The sequence below is a fragment of the Leuciscus leuciscus genome (genome assembly GCF_965113295.1).
Source record: "Leuciscus leuciscus genome assembly, chromosome: 4".
NCBI lineage: Eukaryota > Metazoa > Chordata > Actinopteri > Cypriniformes > Leuciscidae > Leuciscus > Leuciscus leuciscus.
Genome location: NC_138728.1, coordinates 30,434,414 through 30,455,842, shown reverse-complemented (window position 1 = coordinate 30,455,842; position 21,429 = coordinate 30,434,414). Strand labels below are relative to the sequence as shown.

Here is a 21,429-nt window from a genome sequence, read left to right as displayed (position 1 = left end):
TCAGAGACAGGGCTAGGAGCAGCCCTGACACAGAAAGGTAAACCTGTGGCATTTGCGAGCAGAGCGCTGACACCCACAGAACGGGGTTATGCGCAGATAGAAAAAGAATGTTTGGCCATAGTGTTCGGAATGGAAAAGTTCCATCAATATACTTATGGTAGAAAAGTGACTGTTCAAAGTGACCATAAGCCACTAGAGAATATTGTGAGAAAACCGCTACTTAGTGCACCAAAGAGACTGCAGAGAATGTTACTCAGACTGCAGAAATACGACATTAATGTGATCTATGTGCCTGGGCGAGACATGCTACTAGCTGACACACTAAGCAGAGCTTATTTACCTGACAGCAATCAGGGAGACACAGAGGCAGATCTAGAGACTGTTAACATGATTAACTACTTACCTATCTCTGCAGAAAGACTATCAGCCATTCGCAATGCAACAAAGGAGGACACAAAGTTGCAGGGAGTGATTAAGTTAATTCTTACAGGATTGCCTCAGAACAAAAAAGACATTGAGCAAAACATTCAACACTATTTTGCTTTTCAGGACGAGCTGAGCTTTCAGAATGGCATAGTGTTCAGGGGAGAAAGAGCAGTTATTCCTGACACACTAAGAGCTGACCTGACCAGCCGCATACACTCAACACATCTGGGAGTGGAAGGTTGCCTCAGACGAGCACGCGAGTGTGTGTACTGGCAGGGGATGAATGAGCAAATAAAGACGTTTATTTCCAAATGTGCCATCTGCAGGTCAGTTGACCCCAAGCAACAAAAAGAGACATTACATCCCCATGATATTGCCTACAGACCTTGGGCTAAGGTAGGAACTGATTTGTTTTCTTGGCACAATAAAGACTACCTAGTAACCGTGGACTATTATTCAAATTTTTGGGAGGTTGATTATTTGCCGGACACCAAAAGTATTACAGTGATTCACAAACTGAAAGCACACTTTGCTCGTCAGGGGATTCCAGATGTGCTCATCTATGATAACGGACTCAGTACTCATCACACGACTTTAAAATGTTCAGCCAAAAGTGGGAATTTGTGCACAGAACATCGTCACCCGGGTACCCACAAAGCAATGGAAAGGCTGAGTCAGCTGTCAAAACAGCAAAACGTCTTATTGTAACGATCACCAGCTGGAGTGCCTCTGAGGGCGCTTTCACACTGGCAGTTTAGTGCGGACCGGGGCACGGTTCGCATGAAAAATCGCTAATGTGAACGCTGTCATCGGACCCGGGTGCGCACTAGAGTACCGAACCCGAGACTACCTGGAGGAGGTGGTCTGAGATCGGTTGCTCCCGAACTGTGGTGCGGTTCGCGTTAATGTGCAAGCAACACGGACTCGGGTGCGCACTTGTTCAGGAAGTATAGTATCCCGCGCATGCGTATCACTGTCGATATCATTGTTTGATTGCGTTTGCGATGACGTAAGATCACTGCAAACGCACCTGGTTTCGATACAACTAATTGAGTGTGAAACCAGACCAACGCTGCGGGGGGCGCCGGGAACTAGCGCACTCGGGTTCGGACCGCAGCAAACGAACCCAGTGGAAAAACGCCCTGAGAGTCACCAAAGGGCACTCCACACCAGACTGATCACATCACAAACTCAACTTCCCATCATGCCGCTTACCTGGGACTGATTGCACATACACCTGCAGCTCATCCACACTCATCTCATACACCTGCAGCTCATTCACATACACCCATATAAACCTCTGTCACTCTTCAGTTCACTGCGAAGTATTGCATTGCTATGGCCTGTAATCACTGAGCGTTTTCCCCCTATTCTACTGATCTGTTTATTGACCTCGGATTGTTATCTCGTTTCTGCCTGTTTGCTGCCTGTCTCGACTTGGACTGCTCTTGGATTATTGTCTCTTGCTGCCTGCCCTGAACTTCTGCCTGTGACCTGACTACTCTCTGTGTTTGTTCTCTGATCACCCTGTTTTGCTGTTGCCTGACCCTTGCCTGTTTTGACGTTCCTTGATTAAAAGCTGCAAGTGGATCCTACTGAGTCTTCCAATTCATAACACTTATGCAGAAAGCTGCAGCTGCTGGACAGGTCCCCTACTGGACCATCGCAACACACCGAGCCAAGGTCTCACCACCAGTCCAGCACAGAGACTTCTCAGCAGGAGGACCCGGACCCTTCTTCCTACTAAGGAGACACTGTTGGAGCCGAAAGTGTCAAACAACAAACAGGGACTGATTAACAACAGACAAAGACAGGAGAAATACTACAACCGTACAGCAAAAGACTTGGACTGTTTCACATCAGGGGACAGTGTTCGAGTCCAACCATTTGAGCCTTGTAAAACCTGGAAAACAGCTAGAGTGATTAGACCAGTGAGTCCCAGATCTTATGAGGTTGAGTTGGAGTCGGGTAGTGTTCTGAGGAGAAACCGTCGCCATCTCAGGCACAACCAGTGTTCGAATTGAGGGGGGGCTGGGGGGGTCCGGGACCCCCCATAAGCATCAAGGGACCCCCCATAAGGCCCCAAAAAATGACCTTGGGGGGTTCCCTGGTTTTTCATAAAAATTAAAATAGAAACAATATTTGACATAGCCCTATCTATTTTTTTATCAAAGTATTGCGCTGCCGCTCCCATAAAAAGCTACTTAAAATTAGATGTGCGTCTGAAAATACGCTCAAGTGCGCCACACGCTGTTTTTTGAAGGAATTTACAGACTGCGGGCGCGACGTCGCTGTGTGATTGGCTGGCAGAGTGATCCTTCCTCATTATTTTACTTCACGATGACGGTAAGATAATATTTCTTTGTTTTATGATTGTTTGGTACACCTAATTTACTGCTACTGAATAAGTGTTTAGCTTAGAATCGGACAGTCACTTTTATTATAATCTTGGTCTGTCAATAGTTGTTTTTTTATCTTATGATGCTAGCTCATTATCGGATTGTTAGTTGTAATTAGCCATCTAACGTAATTCTGAGAAAAATAGGATCTTGTTTGGAGCTAGCATTGCACCCATTCTGAATTAAACAAATAATTTAAAATCTAGTAACCTTAACTGCTCAAAAACAGTGTTAATTTGATTAAGGACATTATTACTGATGAAAATGTTCATCAGGTTAAGGCTTTTTTTGTGTCAACGATGACAAAGCAGGGTTGCTAACTGATTATTACGCCGAAGACAAACATGCAGATCAACCGTTTTTGTTATGAATTGTATCCTATTTTCCATTATTATGTGTAGCCTAATACAATTAGGCCCGGTTTCACAGACAGGGCTTAGACTAAGCCAGGATTAGACCATAGATCAATTAGGACATTTAAGTAATTTTTATAAACATGCTTAGAAAAAAACATTACCGATGTGCATCTTAAAACTAAAAAGGCACTGATATATTTTTAAGATCAGTCAGTGCAAGTTTATTTCAGTGGAAACAGCTCAGACTTACATTTTAGTCTAGGACTAGTCTTAAGCCCTGTCTGTGAAACCAGGGGATAGTGTAGTATTTAAGGTTAAATGTAGAAAAGGGTTTTAAATTCAATGCAAAAAGGCAAATTAAAGTCATTTTGTGGCCAGAAAAATAATAATTTCCATTTGCAATGCCATTGTTTACCCACTCTAATAAATATACATGTATCTAGTCTAGTTGCTCAAAAGAGTATTGCAGGTCATAACTGCTTACTTATTTTTAGGTTTTGTATTTGAATAAATATTTAGACATGATCAAACACTAGATTTTCAAATGATACATTTTAAAAAGATACTCGTATAAGCACACACAAGTGAATATTAATTAATGCAAGAAAATACTGAATTTAACCCTAGAAAAGTAAGTACAGTAGGCCTATTCATGTGAATTGATAGTGAATCAAGAGATCGAAATTGATTAATGGTCATCAGCATCGTAATCGTATCAAATTCTTTCTATTTTTTCCCTCTTGTAAACACTATTGTGACAAAACATATATTTAATGTAGTCTCTCATTCACCACTATAGAAGTTTACCCAACTATGACAACTTCCGCTTGAAAATATGAAAGGGTTATGTAACTACATTCAAGATAAATTTGTTTTTTTAATGAAATAAAATGCCTACATGTGCACTGTTCAAAGTATATCACCATTAATAACCTTAATAAGTAGCATGATTAACATGGAGTGCTTTCTTAAATATGTTCAAAGTAACGACAACAAATATAATATTACAACTTACATCTTACATTCTTTTCTCAGATATGGACAAGGGAAAGAAGAGAAGAGCCATCACTGACTTTTTTGAAGGGTAAGCCTGTTTATTATTATTATTGTTTTAATTTCAAGATTCTTCTGGATTTTTTTATTTATTTATGCTCTTTAAAAGTGACTTGGTGTGTCCCAGGCTTAAGACACTTAATCAGAAAAAAATATGTAAGGAAAACACTTTGAAACATCAGATTGGTATGTAATATTTATTTCTTGTAGCATACAGCCTAAGAGGAGCCTTATCAGTAAAACGCATAACCAGGACACTCAACCCGCACAGCACTTACATGTATCGCCCAGGCTACAAGAAAAACAAACAGACCCGCCCCAATACAAACCCCAATACAGACAGACCAGCCCCAATCAGAGCAGACCAGACAGACCAACTCCAATCCAGGACAACATTAGTCAGCACATCCACGACAAACTGTGCACATCCAGCCCAGTCCATGAGCACAGCTTTGTCCCTGCTTACTAGTACAGACAGGGTTATACACTTCAGCAAGCAACAGCTTGAGGCATGGACACAGCAGTACTCCCCTTGGCTATACATAAATGGAAATAACTTAGGATGCACATTCTGCAAATATGCCAAGCGCCTTTTTGGAGTCCAAAAGGGAGTACAGGTGGCAGAGGAGTGGGCTTCTGGAGAGGTCACAGCAAAAGATGTCAGGGCCATGAGAAAGAAAATCTACAAACACAGAGAGAGCTTATCTCATAAGGCATCAACAGATATTCAACAGCAGAAAGAGGTGTTGCCCACCTTGACAGAAACTTTGAATGCTAAAGTTCTGTTGGAGACAGTGCACTCATTTAGAACAGCATATTTTGTTGCAAAGGAGAAGTTAGCCTTCTCAAAAATGAATGGATTGGTTGAGTTACAAGAAATGAATGGAGTAAAAAACGGCTCTTGTCACAAATCTGATCACTCTTGCATTAATATAATAACACACATTGCCAATAAAATGAGAAAAAAAATTGTCTCAACAATTAAAAGTGCTGGTTCTTGGATCTGTCTTACAGTAGATGAAAGCACTGCATTTGGGAGAAGCTACCTCATCCTATACCTCAGAGGAGATGTGACAGGGGAAGGTGAGACAGAAAACATTTTTTTGGATTTGATTGAGCTGGAGGAAGGAACAACTGCTGATGCCATATACAAAGCTCTCAAAAAGAGTCTCCTGGAAGCTGACCTGGATGATGCATACCTCAAGTCTCATCTGATTTGCATAACAACAGATGGGGCATCTGTGATGACTGGAGGACAGAGTGGTCTTATCACAAGGCTGAAAAAAGACTATCCTTTGCTTGAGAGTATCCACTGTCTTGCTCACAGGCTTGAGTTATCAGTAAGTGATGCACTAAAGTCAGTCACAGGTTGCAATCACTTTGAGATATTTATTTCAAAGCTGTATACACTGTACCATCAATCCCCAAAGAATGCCAGACAACTTTCAGAGGCAGCTTCTCAAGTTAACATCTGCCTACTTAAGATTGGTAAAATTTTTACCATCCGCTGGGTAGCAAGTAGTTTTGTGACTTTACAAGCTGTTTGGAGAGACTTCCCTGCTCTGGTTGCACAAATGAAAAAAGGAGCTGAAGATGGATCTCGCTCTGATGTAGAAAGAAAAAAATTCAGTGGCCTTCTGAATCACCTCACATGCACTGGCTTTGTTAATGACCTGGCAACCATTAAAGATGTGCTACGTGAACTTCAGAGTCTATCACTAAAACTTCAGGTAGGTACAGTGTTTTTCTTCAAATTTAGTGTGAACAAGACAATTACATTGAGGAATATGTCAAAAATCTATCTATCTATCTATCTATCTATCTATCTATCTATCTATCTATCTATCTATCTATCTATCTATCTATCTATCTCTGTCTATCTATCTATCTATCTATCTCTATCTATCTATATCTATCAGTCTGTCTGTCTGTCTGTCTGTCTGTCTGTCTGTCTGTCTGTCTCTCTATCTGTCTATCTATCTATCTATCCATCCATCCATCTATCTCTGTCTGTCTATCTGTCTATCTATCTATCTCTGTCTATCTATCTATCTATCTATCTATCTATCTATCACTATCTATCTCTATCTATCTGTCTGTCTGTCTCTCTATCTGTCTATCTATCTATCTATCTATCTATCTATCTATCTATCTATCTATCCATCCATCCATCTCTGTCTGTCTATCTGTCTGTCTCTCTATCTCTATCTATATATCCATCCATCTATCTCTGTCTGTCTATCTATCTATCCATCCATCCATCTATCTCTGTCTCTCTATCTATCTATTTCTGTCTATCTCTCTCTCTCTCTCTCTATCTATAGCTATCTGTCTGTCTGTCTCTCTATCTGTCTGTCTATCTCTCTATCTATCTATTTCTATCTATCTATCTATCTATCTATTTCTGTCTATCTCTCTCTCTCTATCTCTATCTATCTGTCTGTCTGTCTCTCTATCTGTCTGTCTATCTCTCTATCTATCTATTTCTGTCTATCTATCTATCTATCTATCTATCTATCTATCTATATCTGTCTGTCTCTCTGTCTGTCTATCTATCTATCTATCTATCTATCTATCTATCTATCTATCTGTCTATCTGTCTATCTGTCTGTCTAAATACTTCAAACTTTTTCAACCAACTTCAAAGTTTATCTAGTTTAGAGTTGTCTTTTTTAATTTTTCAGAACAGAAGCACTTCTCTTATGGACGCCACACGAGAAATAAAGATGACAATTGAGGTGTTGAAGGCTTTCAAGATCACCCCAGGGAAGTCAATGGAGAAAGCAGAGGAAGCTCTTAAAGTAGGAGAATTCAAACGAGTGCCCTTGCATTCAAGCAAGGAAAATGTAAATAGATTGCAATTCCTCCAAGCCATCATCGACAGTCTCTCTTCACGAATGCCTTACACAAAGCTTACAAAGATTATAACACCACTGGATCCCCTCAGCTGGCCAAAATCCAGAGAGTCTCTTATTCTCTTTGGGGAGAAAGAGATCCACGACCTGGCAAAGATGCTTGAAGTACCAAGTAGGGAGGCAGTTGAGGACTTCAGAAATTGGAAGCTCAACAATGATCAGAATGGGAAGGTCCTCAAAAAGTTGTTGACTGCTAGCAAAACATACCTGGCAAGTTCTTCTGAATGTGAAAGAGGCTTCTCTGTCCTCAATGCCACTGCCACAGATGCAAGGAATCGCCTTCGAGTCAGGAGCCCCTCTGCAGTACTTTTCATTGACATTAATGGCCCCCCTCTCAAGATGTTTGACGCTTACCCATATATTCAGTCTTGGCTTAGGGAGAAACATTGTCTCTCAACTGCCAGTAAAACAGGGAGACGAGACAAATCTGCTGAGAAAGCTGCTGTGTGGTGGGGGGACCCCCCAAGAGCTTTGACACAATTCGAACACTGGGCACTGCCCACCCTCAACATCTGAACAAACAGGGGTTTTGACAAACACACAAACTGTAGCTGCTGAACGTGGTCAGGGTAGGGATCAAAGCACTGTTACTACGAGATCTGGTCGTCAGGTTAAAATGCCTACCTATTTGAGGGATTATACTACGTGAGATTATTATATGACATGTTTGGTCATTTTCTAGGTATGGTTGTGAGTTGCGGTTGCACTGTAAAAGAGAGGGGAAAAGGGTAAATGAGTTATTGATTGCACAGTTAATTTGCAAGGAATTTATTGTCAAGAATAAGTTTACAAAATATGCACTTGAAGTTAATGTCCTAAGAGGACATATTATAAGTTTGGTTTTGAATTTAGGTAAGATAATTACATGCATTTTTCTGAAGCATTAATGTGTACATCTGAAGGCACTGAGAAGAAAATGTTAATTTTGTTTACAAAGAAAATGTATAACTTGTGAAAAAAAAAGAAAAAAAAAAGAGAAAGGATGTAACAAGTGGATTGTTAGTTTTCCTGTCATGTTCCCAAGGGGACAGATTTGAGTGACGCACGGACGGATTTGAGTGATGTACAGACAGAGAGCTAGGCTATGACACTTGTAATGCTGTTATGCACATGTGATAAATAAAGTAAGCAATGATACTGCTTTAATCGTTCATTCTGTATAGTTTGATAAAACAGAACAGTATGAAACACCATGGTACCAATATGGTAACGTCTGAGGTGCCAGGGTACACACCACGGTACACTGGCGTGTACCATCTTAGTACCAGTGTAAATCATTTTGACAAACTGGGTGTCTTTTTGAGGAATGTTCTTCCTTTGTTTTAGTAATATTTTTTGTTTACCAAACAGTATGCCATCATTTTGTCTTTCTGTTATTTATTTTATTTATTATTTGTGCTCCATCCAATGATTATGGTCCTAAGCAAATAAATAAATAATATAAAACAAATCACACTGAGTATTCTGAAATACAAAAACACTGTACCCACACAAGTACTATAGTAACTGATTGAAGAGGGCTCAAGCAACATCTAGCATGACCCATTGTGCTACTTAACAAGTAGTTTTACAAGTAGTTTTACTTTTGATACTGTTTTACTAACAAAGCTTGTGCACTTATGTAAAAATTTGAAAGAAGGCCATATAGCTTTAGGTTAGTATTTTGCAACTTTTAGTAGTTTTAGTTAGTTTCACTTCTAGTAAAATATTTTATTTCTCAACACGTTTGCAAAAGAAAATCCTCCTAGTCAATGAATTACACTTGATATTCTCATATGAGATAAATATGTTCTCAATGTTTTTGAATGAGACAACTCAGTTCATACAGCACTACAATGTGTTTACTTAAATATTTAGCAATATCCATACAGAAACACCCAAACCCCAACTTGCATGCACAAATTCATTAGGAATACAGTGTAAAAGCTTTCCCAATTATCAGTGAGTTTAGCTACCAACATAGGAATACAGAATTTGGTTGGCCTACACAATATAAAATGTATACAATGCACAAATAGTTGTCTTGTCATGTTCACTTGTTCCTACAATGCAACTGGTACTGTATCCGATTAATACAATAATCATATAAAAAAAGAACAATATTGCAATAAAGAAGGCTTGCTTATCTTGCTTAACTGTTTAGCGGAATTAGTATAGACACATAAATACACACATTTATATCATCATACATACCGTTGTTTTCCCCAACCTACTGTGTGGATGTGACCCTGTTTGGAGACAAATTGCATTTTTGAGGCTGGTGTTAGCCTGTATTAATTCAACTCTGCTCAAACACAGGCATTTTCATCACATATGACTGACCCTCATGTTCAATTGCAATACACTTAGCTACTATGTCCTCACATGTCATTGCACACATTTCATTTGAGATCCTTACTTTCACAAGAAATTTTGATATGTTTGTATTGATATCTGCATCATAGATAGCTGGATGTCTGTGTTCCCGCTTTAGTTGCTTATAGAAAATAAGAAGTTCTCTACAAGAGCAGTTAGACCCTCTTTCACAGTTACAGGGTTTTGGTAGCCTGGTAATACCAAACTCTGCTACTTCGCTTTGCTTCGTAGACAGAGTCTGGAATGGCATAATAGAGAAGTGTTTTCTCTCTCGCGGGGGGGGGGCTTGTCTGAAGTTTAAAATCATTGGTTACCCGTAAGCGTTTGGTTATGGCGTGTGTTATGCGCATGCTCAGCCGCATCTAACTTCCACTGTAAACACATGTATGATGCGAAAACAAAACCATCGAGCGAAATACTGGAGTGAACATGGCTGTGAACGACTTTTGCAGATTATGTGAAGTAAATCTACGCATCCACAGTACAATCAGCGTCTACGTCACGGCTCTCAGCCCGCCCTCTGTTCGTTGATTGGCCCGGCTGTTTTCAGGCCGGAGGAAAACGGAAAGCTATGACGCTGTCTCAGACTGAGTACAGAAGCGAAATGAAATTGAGCGGAAGTACGAAGTCTGACGTAGTCAGGCTAGGGTTTTGGTACAACAACCAAGGATTCTACCATACCAAAGCAATTAGCTGTTTCTATTACAGAGTTGTTTCTTTTGAAATTGACACTGTAATCTCTGGTGGTGTAATGATAAACAGGGTGGAAGCAATTGCAAGTAAAATGTTTATTTCAGTAAAGAAATACTCAGAAGTCAAACAGCATGAAAACATTCAGCGTCGTCGGAAGTCCTCTCTCTCGCTTTCACTCTCGGGCAAACAGGAACACAGACAGCAGGAGAGGTGACGCAGGGACTGAGACGGGCAGTGAAGAGTGCTGAAGACGGCTGGTGAGTGGTGAGATCGGTGGTGATGTAGTCCAGGATCCGGTGCACACGAAACACGAGGAACAGGGAACGAGCACGCGAACAGGATGCATCAAACAACGATCTGACAAACATGAGGCGAAAGACAGGGCATTAAATAAAGGCTGATGATGGCAAACAGCTGTCACTGATCAGGATGATCAGCGACAACGTCCACATGAAACAAGGAACGTAGCGAGACACACCCACCCAACACAAACACATGAGACTAGAATGAGACAGTGGATCTGACAACCGTGACAGGTGGTGACTAACATACCATTATACACGCAACGCTTATATACAGTTGAACTGTTCTCATGTTGGTACTCTGTGAGTGTAGAACTGTTTTGCAGTGCAGCAATTTCTCTGGCAGTTAACAGTCTGTGAGAGCCACACCCCAAAGTCACTAAATGTTCTCTAATGTAACATGAAGACTTCGTAACAATGTTGCCACTTGTCATGGAAAAGAAAAAATCTTGCTGTGGCGAGGGGGGCGTGGTTTTGCGAAGTCTTGCATTTCTCTGCTTGAATCCTGAAGTACAGCATTTCCTTTCTTTACAACCTTCTGATATGAAAAGAAATGCTTAAAGATCTGTGACGAAACTGACTGTGTGCCAGAATACAGCTGCAAGAGTTTGCCATTCATGTCTTCAAAAACAAATGCTGAATTGGTCCATAGAAGACCCCAGTCCCTGGCACTCTGGGTAAGATGCGTCAACAAATGGCAGTTATATGAACAATGCTCGAGACCATAAAGAGCTGGCATTTTTGCTACAAACTGAACTAGACATAACTCTGCACAATTGAGCTCATCCTGTGTGGCAAACTGGGAGAGGAGGATGTGAAGTGCACATGCAAGAAGCATCCAGTGTTTGTAGTACAGCCCTGGTAAAACATTCCTAAGTATTACATGAGAATAGAGGAGAGCAAATGCCCTCCACTCAGAAGCTTTCCAATATATTCTCTTAAGCGCCTAGGATTTCTTCTAATTTCATTTGGTGGCCTAATTTTACACAAACCTTTGTCTAGGTCATTCAACTGGCGAGGAGTCAAGTGGAAGTTCTTGTTAGCATAATGAGGGTCAAACCAAAGATTGACAAATTGACGGACTACACCAAGACAAAAACAATGCATGTAATCTGGAATAAACCCCTTGATAATGTCAAATGATGGCAACAGGATCAGTGGACTTGGACCTTTAACACCCCTTTGAGATTGGTCATTACCATTTTCCATCACTAACTCAGCAAGTTGCACTGTTTCAGCCATTATGTCTCAGGTCGCACCCAACTATCTGTACAGGATAAACTCTAGTAAAACCTCTGCCTGTTTGTACCATCTCCCCTTTGTGGTAGCAAACACCACATCCAAATTCTCCATTGAACTGTTTAAAGTTCTGCACCATTGCCCTTGCAACTGCATCACAAATACATATTTTAGCTGTTACTTTGGTGTGATGTTCTGACCCAGTTTCATCTTTCCAACAGTATCCTGTGTCCCCTAGTTTTTGAAGTTCACGGATGAATGGGGTGAAGAAACTTTGAACATGGGGTTTTCCTTTGCCGAACCATAACGTATGCAATAGAACATTTTTACATCGATCCACAAACGGAAGTTCATTGATAGTACACAGAATGGGCCAAATTGAAGTCTTTGATGAGTTGAACACAGGGGAGCCATCACAGTTGAAGGTTAGCGTAATACTGTCAGTGTGTACTCCCTGTGTCTCGCGCGTCTGTATTCCGTTCTAGTGTTGATATCAGAAACACAGGCATCTCTTGTGAAATGTTTACGTAGCTTTGATTGTTCATGGGCCAGGGTATTTCTTAGCTGAACCTTAAGTGGCTTGACAAGGAAATAGTATGCCTTCTCAAGTAGACCTTTTTTGTTGAAGCTCTGCTGGCACACTCCACACTTATTACCGGGTTCAACACCAAGGTAGTTTGAACAGCTAGGACAGTAAAAATGAAGCTCTGTCTTGTCATTGTAATCAAGAAAGTGTTTCTTTAAAAACCAAACTGACTTTGGCACACATCCAGGTACCACAAAGTTTAGGAGCTCCAGGAGGTCTTTGGTCGCTGCTTTTGACAGGCCATGCTTCAGGATGAATGCCAAGAGAAGAAGAAAGAGAGCCCCCATTGTAACTGAAGAACCAGAGTAAATGTTCTTTTCATCATTGAAGTTAGGGTCAAAACCATGCTCCTAATAAAGGGTTACAAAGGAAAATATATGTATTACAATCCAATCATAATATATCAATACCAAACAAAATAAATAATTAAGACAATGGACTACAATTGCTGCATATGAATATGAATATATGAATATCTACATTTAAGTCTGACAAAAATCTTTTGTACATCTTTCTCAAGTTTTATCCCGTTTTTGATAATGAAAATCAACTACAGTCTACTGCGGAGAACGGAGCGAAGGGCCGTATCTGAGGGCATTAGTGCGCATGTGTGTTGGCAACCTTCGCACTCGCGCTTCCCGCTTCTCTTGTTGCCTAGGATACAGACCGCAGTAGGAATTTTACACAGTCTTTTTGGAAATATGTACGCTCTTTATGAATTTAGTAACCGTACAGTTGAAGTTGGCCAGTTGAACCTTATTGAGGGTGATTATGAACCTGATGTGGACAAAGAATATGTGGTATGGTGGTCCAAAAACGGAAAAACGACTGCTTGGACGTCACTGCCAAGATATTGGCAACTGATGGTAAATTTAGCTATAACGTTAAGTTATAGTTTCACTCACCAAGCTAGCATAACGTTAGATATTCTCAGGCAAATCTAACATTACATTCGTTATATATATAGCTAAATAGAGATGAATAAAAAATTATTATATAATATGTAAGGGATGTAGAGTGAGGCGGTTGTTATAGCGAATACACCCCCCGACAGGCTGACCTCGACGCGAAGCGGAAGGGGTTGTATTCGCTATAACAACCGCCTCACTCTACATGGTCCCGCTTATTACATGGCTACCTACCAAATAAATCAATAATTTGACACAAAATATTGATTTAAAAAGGAGTTTATTGATTTAAAAACGATTGTATTGCTTCCGCTAAAGAACACCGTGTCCATGGCAACGCTCTGTTTTTCATGGCAACGGTGTGTTATCCTTAGCAGCGGTCTGTAGATACAGTACTAGGGACCACTAAGGCCTATATCAAAGCCTACAAAAGGAAGCATGTCATGGGACCTTTAACGTTAAAGGGTACCTTGTTAACGCACCATAAAACACATTTCATGTGCACACGGCTCCCTCTTGGTTGTTGTCGGCGACAGCCTCCAGCAAAAACCACCACGCTGCAGCAGAAAGATTCCGTTTCTGCTGGCATCGGAGAGTAATGAATCAGCAAAGACACCACCAGTCGGTGTTTGCTCTCTGTAGCCTCACGTGTTTAATGCATAGACTGTAAAAAATGGCGTTTACGTTTGGCATCCAAAAAGTCGTCGTCTTCTTCTTCTTCTTCTTCAAGTTTATTAGCGGTTGGCAAACAAGGAGTTATGTGAATTACCGCCACCATGGCGTGTGAATCAGAATAGTTATTACAGTATTTACAATATTTAAAATAAATTAAAATAACACAACATAATTATCAATATATAAATCAAAAAATTTAACTAATATTTTTCCAATTATATAAATATTTTTTGACAATATAATATAACATGATCTACTGTATCACGTCTACCTGCATTATGCTGACCTATTTTGAACTGAACATAAACATGAAGCGTGATTATAGTAGTTTATTTTAACGAATATCTTGATCCTTTTGATAGAAGACAAAGGTGCACTCATTCAAATGAGGAACCGGCTGGTGGACAGTAAAGATGGAGATGAACAGGAAAAGCACATGGGAAAGGGCAAGAGAGGAAAAAAAACATTGTCTGTTGTCAGGAGAGGCCAAGCAAAAAGAGTAAGCCGGCGATGTCCTCTTCTTCCTCTGATATTATAAAAAAATACAAGGACCTTCAGAAGGTATCTGTTTTAAGAAATACTAAATCCGATGTACAGTGACTTTGCTTAACATGTTAAGAAAGCCATACTATCCATTTAACAGTGGTGAAAGAACTACTCAGAGTAAAGGTAGCAAAACCACAGTGTAGAAATATTCTGTTTCAAGTGAGCCTTGTGTTCAAATTCTTACTTGTACTACTAAAAGTACATACATATCAGGATCATTATATTTGTTAACGTACCAGAAGAAACATTACCCACTATATAGTGGGCCAAAAAAAATAAAAATCCTTTTTCCTTTAAACCCTCACTTATCGGGCTTATGCTACTCTGAACAATGCCTGAACTTCGTATTTTGAGCACTTCTTGCGTCGTTTCTTGCCTCTTCACATTGACTCGCTTAATTTAGTCCTAATTTGTAAGTCGCTTTGGACAAAAGCGTCTGCTAAATGACTAAATGTAAATGTAAATATAGAATGGCCCATTTCTGAATAAAATACAGTATATTATGTCATTGGATAACAAATTATTAATGCATTACTGTGTAATGTGTAATCATACATTTTAATGGTACAGCTGGTAAAGGTGGGGCTACTTTCAGTTATTTCCAAGCAGGTTCATCTGTAATAGAACATGATTATTTAGCTCTGGATTGTGTTTTTTTATTAATAATGTGTATCTGTTAAGTAACAAGTAACAAAAGCTTTAAATGTAGTGGAGCAAAAGTCACACTATAGCCCTCTAAAATGTATAAAAAAAAAAAAAAAAAGAAAGTACAGGGACCTCAAAACTTTATATATATATATACGGTATATATATATATATATATATATTTATTTATTTATTTATTTTCATCTGCTACTGTGTGTCTTTATGTCTGATATATGTTACAATGTTTAAAAAATATTTTTATTTTATAAACACACTCAATTGAAAGGGATAGTTAGGATGTGTTCTTATCAATAGTCAGTGTTTTACAAACAGTACTGTCGGTACACAACCAGTTTGGAGAAACAACTGGCTAAGCAATGTACTGCTGTGGACGGGGGCAGCAGCTAAACCTATTTTAGACACCAAACAAATCAATATCAGTTTAAGTGTATGTTATATTTAGAATATTTTCACAGCTTTACCTTGCTGTCAGACAGCCCTTTACGGTGGGGAACTGAAGCCTTAATCTATGCTCTAGTTAAAGCCACCAGACTACTTTGACAAAAAAAGTCATTTTTCCTAAGGGTTAGGAACTAATAAAACTAACCAACCAAAGCAGCGGTAGACCAGGAACTTCTGTGAGGTAAAACTTTTTGTCAATGGAACCTAGTGGCTTTAAAGAGAGCAGAGAAAACGGTTTTGGAGAAAATAGTCTAAATATAGCATACACTTAAACTGATATTAATTGATCTAAAATACTTTAAGCAGCTGCCTCCGTCCACAGCAGTACATCTTCTGTGTCGGTAGTCCTGTTAGCTTTTCCAATCCAGTATATTATAAAGTTGAACCAGGGAACTTCTGCAAATAGAAATCTGAGATAAATAGGAAGATTAACGAAATTATTTTAGTTGTCCCTTTTGAACCCCAATACTGCTATTTCATAACAAGCTTTGGTAATATGACCCAATGTGATACCAATTTATGTTCTTAGGATATCCCACAGGCAATCAGGGACCGCTGCAACAAGGTTACAGCAGCTAAATACACCAATGATTTGATGCATGGTCTGTACACCACTGCATTCATGGCAGCTCACAGCCCAGCTAACAAGGGACGTCCCCCGGACGTTCCGAACGTCCACTTACGTCCGCATTTGGTCCGCTTTGTAACGTGCGCTGGTTTAAATTGTGGTTCCTTAAAAATCCCTTTAAAGCTATTTTGATAATGGATTTTATGCAGAAACCACGTTCTTAAGTATCTTACGTAAGATGGGAAAACATATTGATTTTCTTAATATTGGGTTACTACTCAATGTGCTGTTAAAAATGGCCTTTTAAATGATTTTTTACTGATTATATTACAAAGAGCCAACTAAACCAGTTTATATTTATACTATAACATTTTTATTGTTTTAAAAATGAATAAAAATATCCGAAACCATGTAATTGTTTACATTAAAGGTATAGCGGAGGATGTTTTACTTCCTGGTGGGTAGTCTAAACTATTGGTCCTCCTAATTGTCAATCATTCTGGTGAATCAATCAAACTTTTCAAAAAGTGGAGAGGGCGGGTCTTATCTAAAATTTGGAAAGATCCTCCGCTATACCTTTAAATCATTCCCCCCACCATTACTATGATTTTTAAATACTGTCAATTTAATGTGTGCTTCATAATGTAAATCACAGTGCACATATTCATGCAATAGTTAAAAGAATCCACCATTGTGCAGTTATTTTTGTAACCGATTAAACATTTGAATAAATGTATGACAATGCTTATTAACGGTTCTTTTTCATGCCTCTGCATATATATATATATATATATATATATATATATATATATATATATATATATATATATATATATATATATATATATATATATATCTTTGCATCCTCCTCCCATATATGAAGTGCTGTGAAAAATAATTGTCACACAGCAAATCTCCACACAAGCACATTAAATCAAGGTAAAACAAACTTGACTGTACAACTACAACCAAAATGGAAAACACTTTTATTATTGCTAAGGGTTCAAAATGTAAGCAGAGTAATGCAAACAGAAATGCAGATCGACAGTCGCTGAATCAGATGAAAGCAATGACTTCAAATGCAGGAGGCGCCAAAAAGGATGGAAACGAGTCCAATTGCTGAAAGAAAAAGAAAAAAGGAAAAAAAGATGCAGGTAAGACATACATTCTCATGTAATCTTGGGCTATATCACATTCTACAACCATAATTTACATTTAAACTGACAAACTGTTGGTCAGGCTGCAAAAGGTTTGTTGCTTGTAATGTTTTTCCCCCTCTTTGTTATTGATAGCCTATTTAAAATTCTTAACATGTAATTGTATTAATTTAGTTTTTTAATGTGTAATTATTTTTAAAATAAGCCGTACTGAAGGAACTCGTTATTAAAGATTTTAAGAACTCTATAAAAACTCCATAGTAACCATATTTGACAACTACCAACCACCTAGTAACACCATAGCAACTACCAAAAATACCTTAGCAACCACCCTGAACACCCTAGCAACGTCTAGAAATGCTCTAGTAATCACCAAAAAACTCTAGCAACCACCCAGAACACCCTAGCAACTGCCTAGCAACCACCCAGAACACCTAGCAACTGCCTAGTAACCACCCAGAACGCCTAGCAACCACCCAGAACACCCTAGCAACTGCCTAGCAACACCATAGCAACCACCTACTTATAAATACATATGTAATGAAATAAATATTTTAACTTTTATTAAAATGTATAATTAATTAATTAATAAGAAAACAAAGTTGATCGGCTCATGAGGTGCCTAAAAATTCCCATCCATATTTTACAATGATTTATTGCTCGTCTTTGTTGAATAATAGAAATGATAAAGAGCTTAAAAAATAATTGCATATTAAATCGCAATATTGGTAAAAATAATTATTTTCCAAAATCGTTCAGCCCTAGATATAACTGAGAAGGGTCTGGTGTTAAAGGGATACTTCACCTCTGGAAAAGATTAATGCGTATTTAAAATGGGTCATTTATGTAGTTGTTACGTACGTGTACGTATTTAGAGTGTTGTAATAGGGATATGTGGGTAGTTTGTTGTTGTTGTTGTGTGTGTGTGTTTCAGATACTCATTGGATCAATCTACAGCCTGTCAATTTTCCTGAAGGATGATGACGTCTCGGTTCACTGATCCAATCACATTTCACCACCTTCCTCAAATACCCGTATCTCTTCCACGTCCCCAGCTTTTGGCTCACTTTGACTATTTGCATTTGTTTGGCTCGCTGGTGTTTTCTGTGTGTCTATCGTTTGCATTAATCAATTGTCATAGTGGTTGTGAAGTGTTTTTGTTTGTTTTACTGTTCATCCTTGTTCAGTCATCACGGTGCATGTGAGGCTGGGAAGGAGGGAGCAGGTTAGTAAGTCGAGCGACATACATTGCGCACCACGTAGGACAATTTTGGATTGTATTAGACACACTAGTTTAGGAGAGTGCCACACCCTGTAAGTTTTGTTATATTGTAGTTAGTGTAGTTTTGTTAGGACGTCTTGACGCCGAAGACTTTTCTTTTCTACATTTTTCGTTTGGTAGTTAGTTTAGTTGCATTCATCTTCTAGGTAGTTTGTTCTGTTTTAGAACTGTTTGTTGTTCTGAAATAAAATGATTTATTTCATTTGGCATCTCTCGAGCTCGCCTTCTCACCTTTGTTTTTGTTTAGTATTGTTAATTGTCGTTTTTCTCATTGTTTGTAAATATTGTAAATATTATTTTCTCTTCATTCTTTCACTTTTGGGTTCTGTAAAATAAATACTTTTGAGCGGAGTTTTTGAGTTGATCTTTTTCCTTTTATTGCCCGGTCCTTCATATTAAGTTATACGCACATCTTTATTTAAATGTTATACTCCCTTGCCCCTATCTTAAATCTAAAAGGGACGTAACAGTAGTAGAAATGTGACATTTTTGAATGTGTAGCCTTCTAGACTGAGAAAAGCCAGAAGATGTATTTTTAGCTTATGTGGATGAAAAACGGCTAACATTAGGCATTCTCAAATGCTCTGCTTAGAAAGACAGTCACTTCAGAGGAGGGCATTCATTGTGGAGGAAAACTATGGCACCAAAATTGTGGTATAAAAACAACATTGAAAAAACATAATTTAAGCATGAGGTTAGAGAAAGTAGCCAATAATTGTCTATTAATAGGTAATTGTGTACATTAAATTTGTGTATTGCAAGCTGAACTTACAGAGTTATCTGAATTTTACTTACAGGTTTATCTCCGCTACGTAGTATTCAATTTCATTGAGCAAAATGAGGTCGAGGTGGCACCATCCTCGTGGCTAGAGTGGAAAGATGGGGTAAGATTTAGATAATATTAGCCTGGGAAAACCCAGACTACTTCCGGCGAATTTTAATTCTCTCTCCAGGAGAGTCTGGAGAAGAGCCCATTCAAACTCATTTCTGTGCCGCCGAAATCGCGGCACCAATCAGAAACGTTTGGGGAGGGATTTACATGATGACGACAGCGCAGCGACGCTGAAGGAGATTTCATTACAAAGATGGATGCCGCCGTGGAACATCACTCGTTCGAATCATAGACAGTATATAAACGAATCAGTTATCGCGTCTGTTTTGAGCGATTTAAACTTACCGTTTTTGTTAAAACCGGAGCAAAGAACAACACTCGAAGAATACGTCATCTCCTTCATCGATCTGATTGGTTTTATGACTATCCAATTGCGCCCAGAGGAATTTGAGCTACGTCGGTTGGTGACGCCCCTTTGGAAATGATTTGTTTACATAGCTTCGCCAGACCCTACACTCAGTTTCAACTGAGAAGGGTCTGGTTTTAACCAGGCTAAGATAATATATATCTTTTTATAATACATAAATGATAAACATTAAAACAAGGTCAACTGTATACAGAAAACATTAAGCAAACATCCTTGTTTCTGTCTGTAAGGTACTGTTTTGCTATCGGCCCAATTCAAATGTTGGGACCAAGGTCAAAAAATTTGCCATTCGAGACGAACACCTCTGGACAAAATATGCAGTCAGAGTTTTTTCTGACACAGGTAAAGTATAAAAAACAAGGCTATCTTCAAGCTCAGCAAATACTGGCAACCATTCATAAAATATAAATTGTTTATATAATGTATATTAAGCAAAAGTTGTGCTATTTTGAGAACAGACAGTTACAACCTGGCAAGATACCGGGTCCAAAAAGCACTGGAAACCTCTCATGTTGAGGACTCTGATGAAAACAGTGTACGAAAGATCATCCCACCAAGACGATTTAGAGCTATTAGATCTGTGCTAACACTGTAAATAAATTAAGGTTGGTCACATTGAAAGACAATTTCAGTTATAACTTTGTTTCTTGCAGAAGAAGAAATCCAGCCCAGAAGAGCACAACAGACACAACACTGTAAGTATACATACAGCATAAAACAAATGAAGTTGAATTGATCAAGGAAAGTCAAGTGCATGTTGTCTATACATATTTTCTTTAAATGATCATTTTGTTTTACAGTTCAGGAGGACAGTGAATCATCACAAGGTGAAATCAGTATGTTACTGTCATTGCATCCATTGTTAAATATAGTTAAATGGATAAAAGATGATAAAGGATTTAGAACAGAGACATTTTGCATCTGTTTCTAATTTATAAGAAAAACTTCTTTCTTGCCCTAAAGCTTTTGATTCTGAAGATGAGATGTCCAGCTTGAGAGCAAAGAAAACCAAAAAACGGTCAAGATCGACAGCAATTAGACCTAAGTGTAAGTAGAGGGTTACAAAAATGTAACTGTGGAATATTTGATTATAATAATGTTAGATGATAATCTAAAGAGTACAGAGAAGTCCCTTTCTATGTTGTGCAAAAATGACTCAATTTAAGAAGGCCTACACATTTAGAAATATATATAAAAAAAAACTTTCAAAGACTGTTAATGTTGTTGTTGTTTAGCTGAGGAGCCTGATGAAGGTAAAATCACTCGGATTTACTTTGATATGTTTATTCTATTATTATTTTTCTACTCACTGTTTTTTTCCCTTATGTTAGATGAGGAAGAACCTATAACAAAAAATACAAAAAGATCTATGTTGCCTGAAGCACCTCGCTGTGAGTGCATTTAAATGTTTTCAGTCATATAGTTGTACTTCCATTGAATTAAAGGAATATTCCAGTATTTGTACTTGTTTTAAGTATTTCGTTATTTCAGGTTAGAAGCCAACAGGAAGAATTTCCATCGGAGTAACCCCGGCCACAGCTGACAACCAGATCCAGACCCAGACCATGCAGACCCCTCCCCAACAGACAGACAGACACACACA

At 38.6% G+C, this 21,429-nt stretch overlaps 2 long non-coding RNA genes across 2 annotated transcripts; one reads left to right on the top strand and one right to left on the bottom strand.

The window, feature by feature from the left end:
• Nucleotides 1–17,095: 17,095 nt before the first annotated feature.
• Nucleotides 17,096–20,384, bottom strand: LOC309497729. The gene is made up of 2 exons (XR_014205689.1): nt 20,296–20,384; nt 17,096–17,247 (listed from the first exon to the last, which is right to left on the bottom strand). It is a non-coding gene; the product is annotated as an uncharacterized lncRNA (long non-coding RNA).
• Nucleotides 20,385–20,429: 45 nt separating this feature from the next.
• On the top strand, nt 20,430–21,211 carry LOC309497709. The gene is made up of 3 exons (XR_014205669.1): nt 20,430–20,521; nt 20,627–20,653; nt 20,805–21,211. It is a non-coding gene; the product is annotated as an uncharacterized lncRNA (long non-coding RNA).
• The last annotated feature ends 218 nt before the right edge of the window (nt 21,212–21,429 follow it).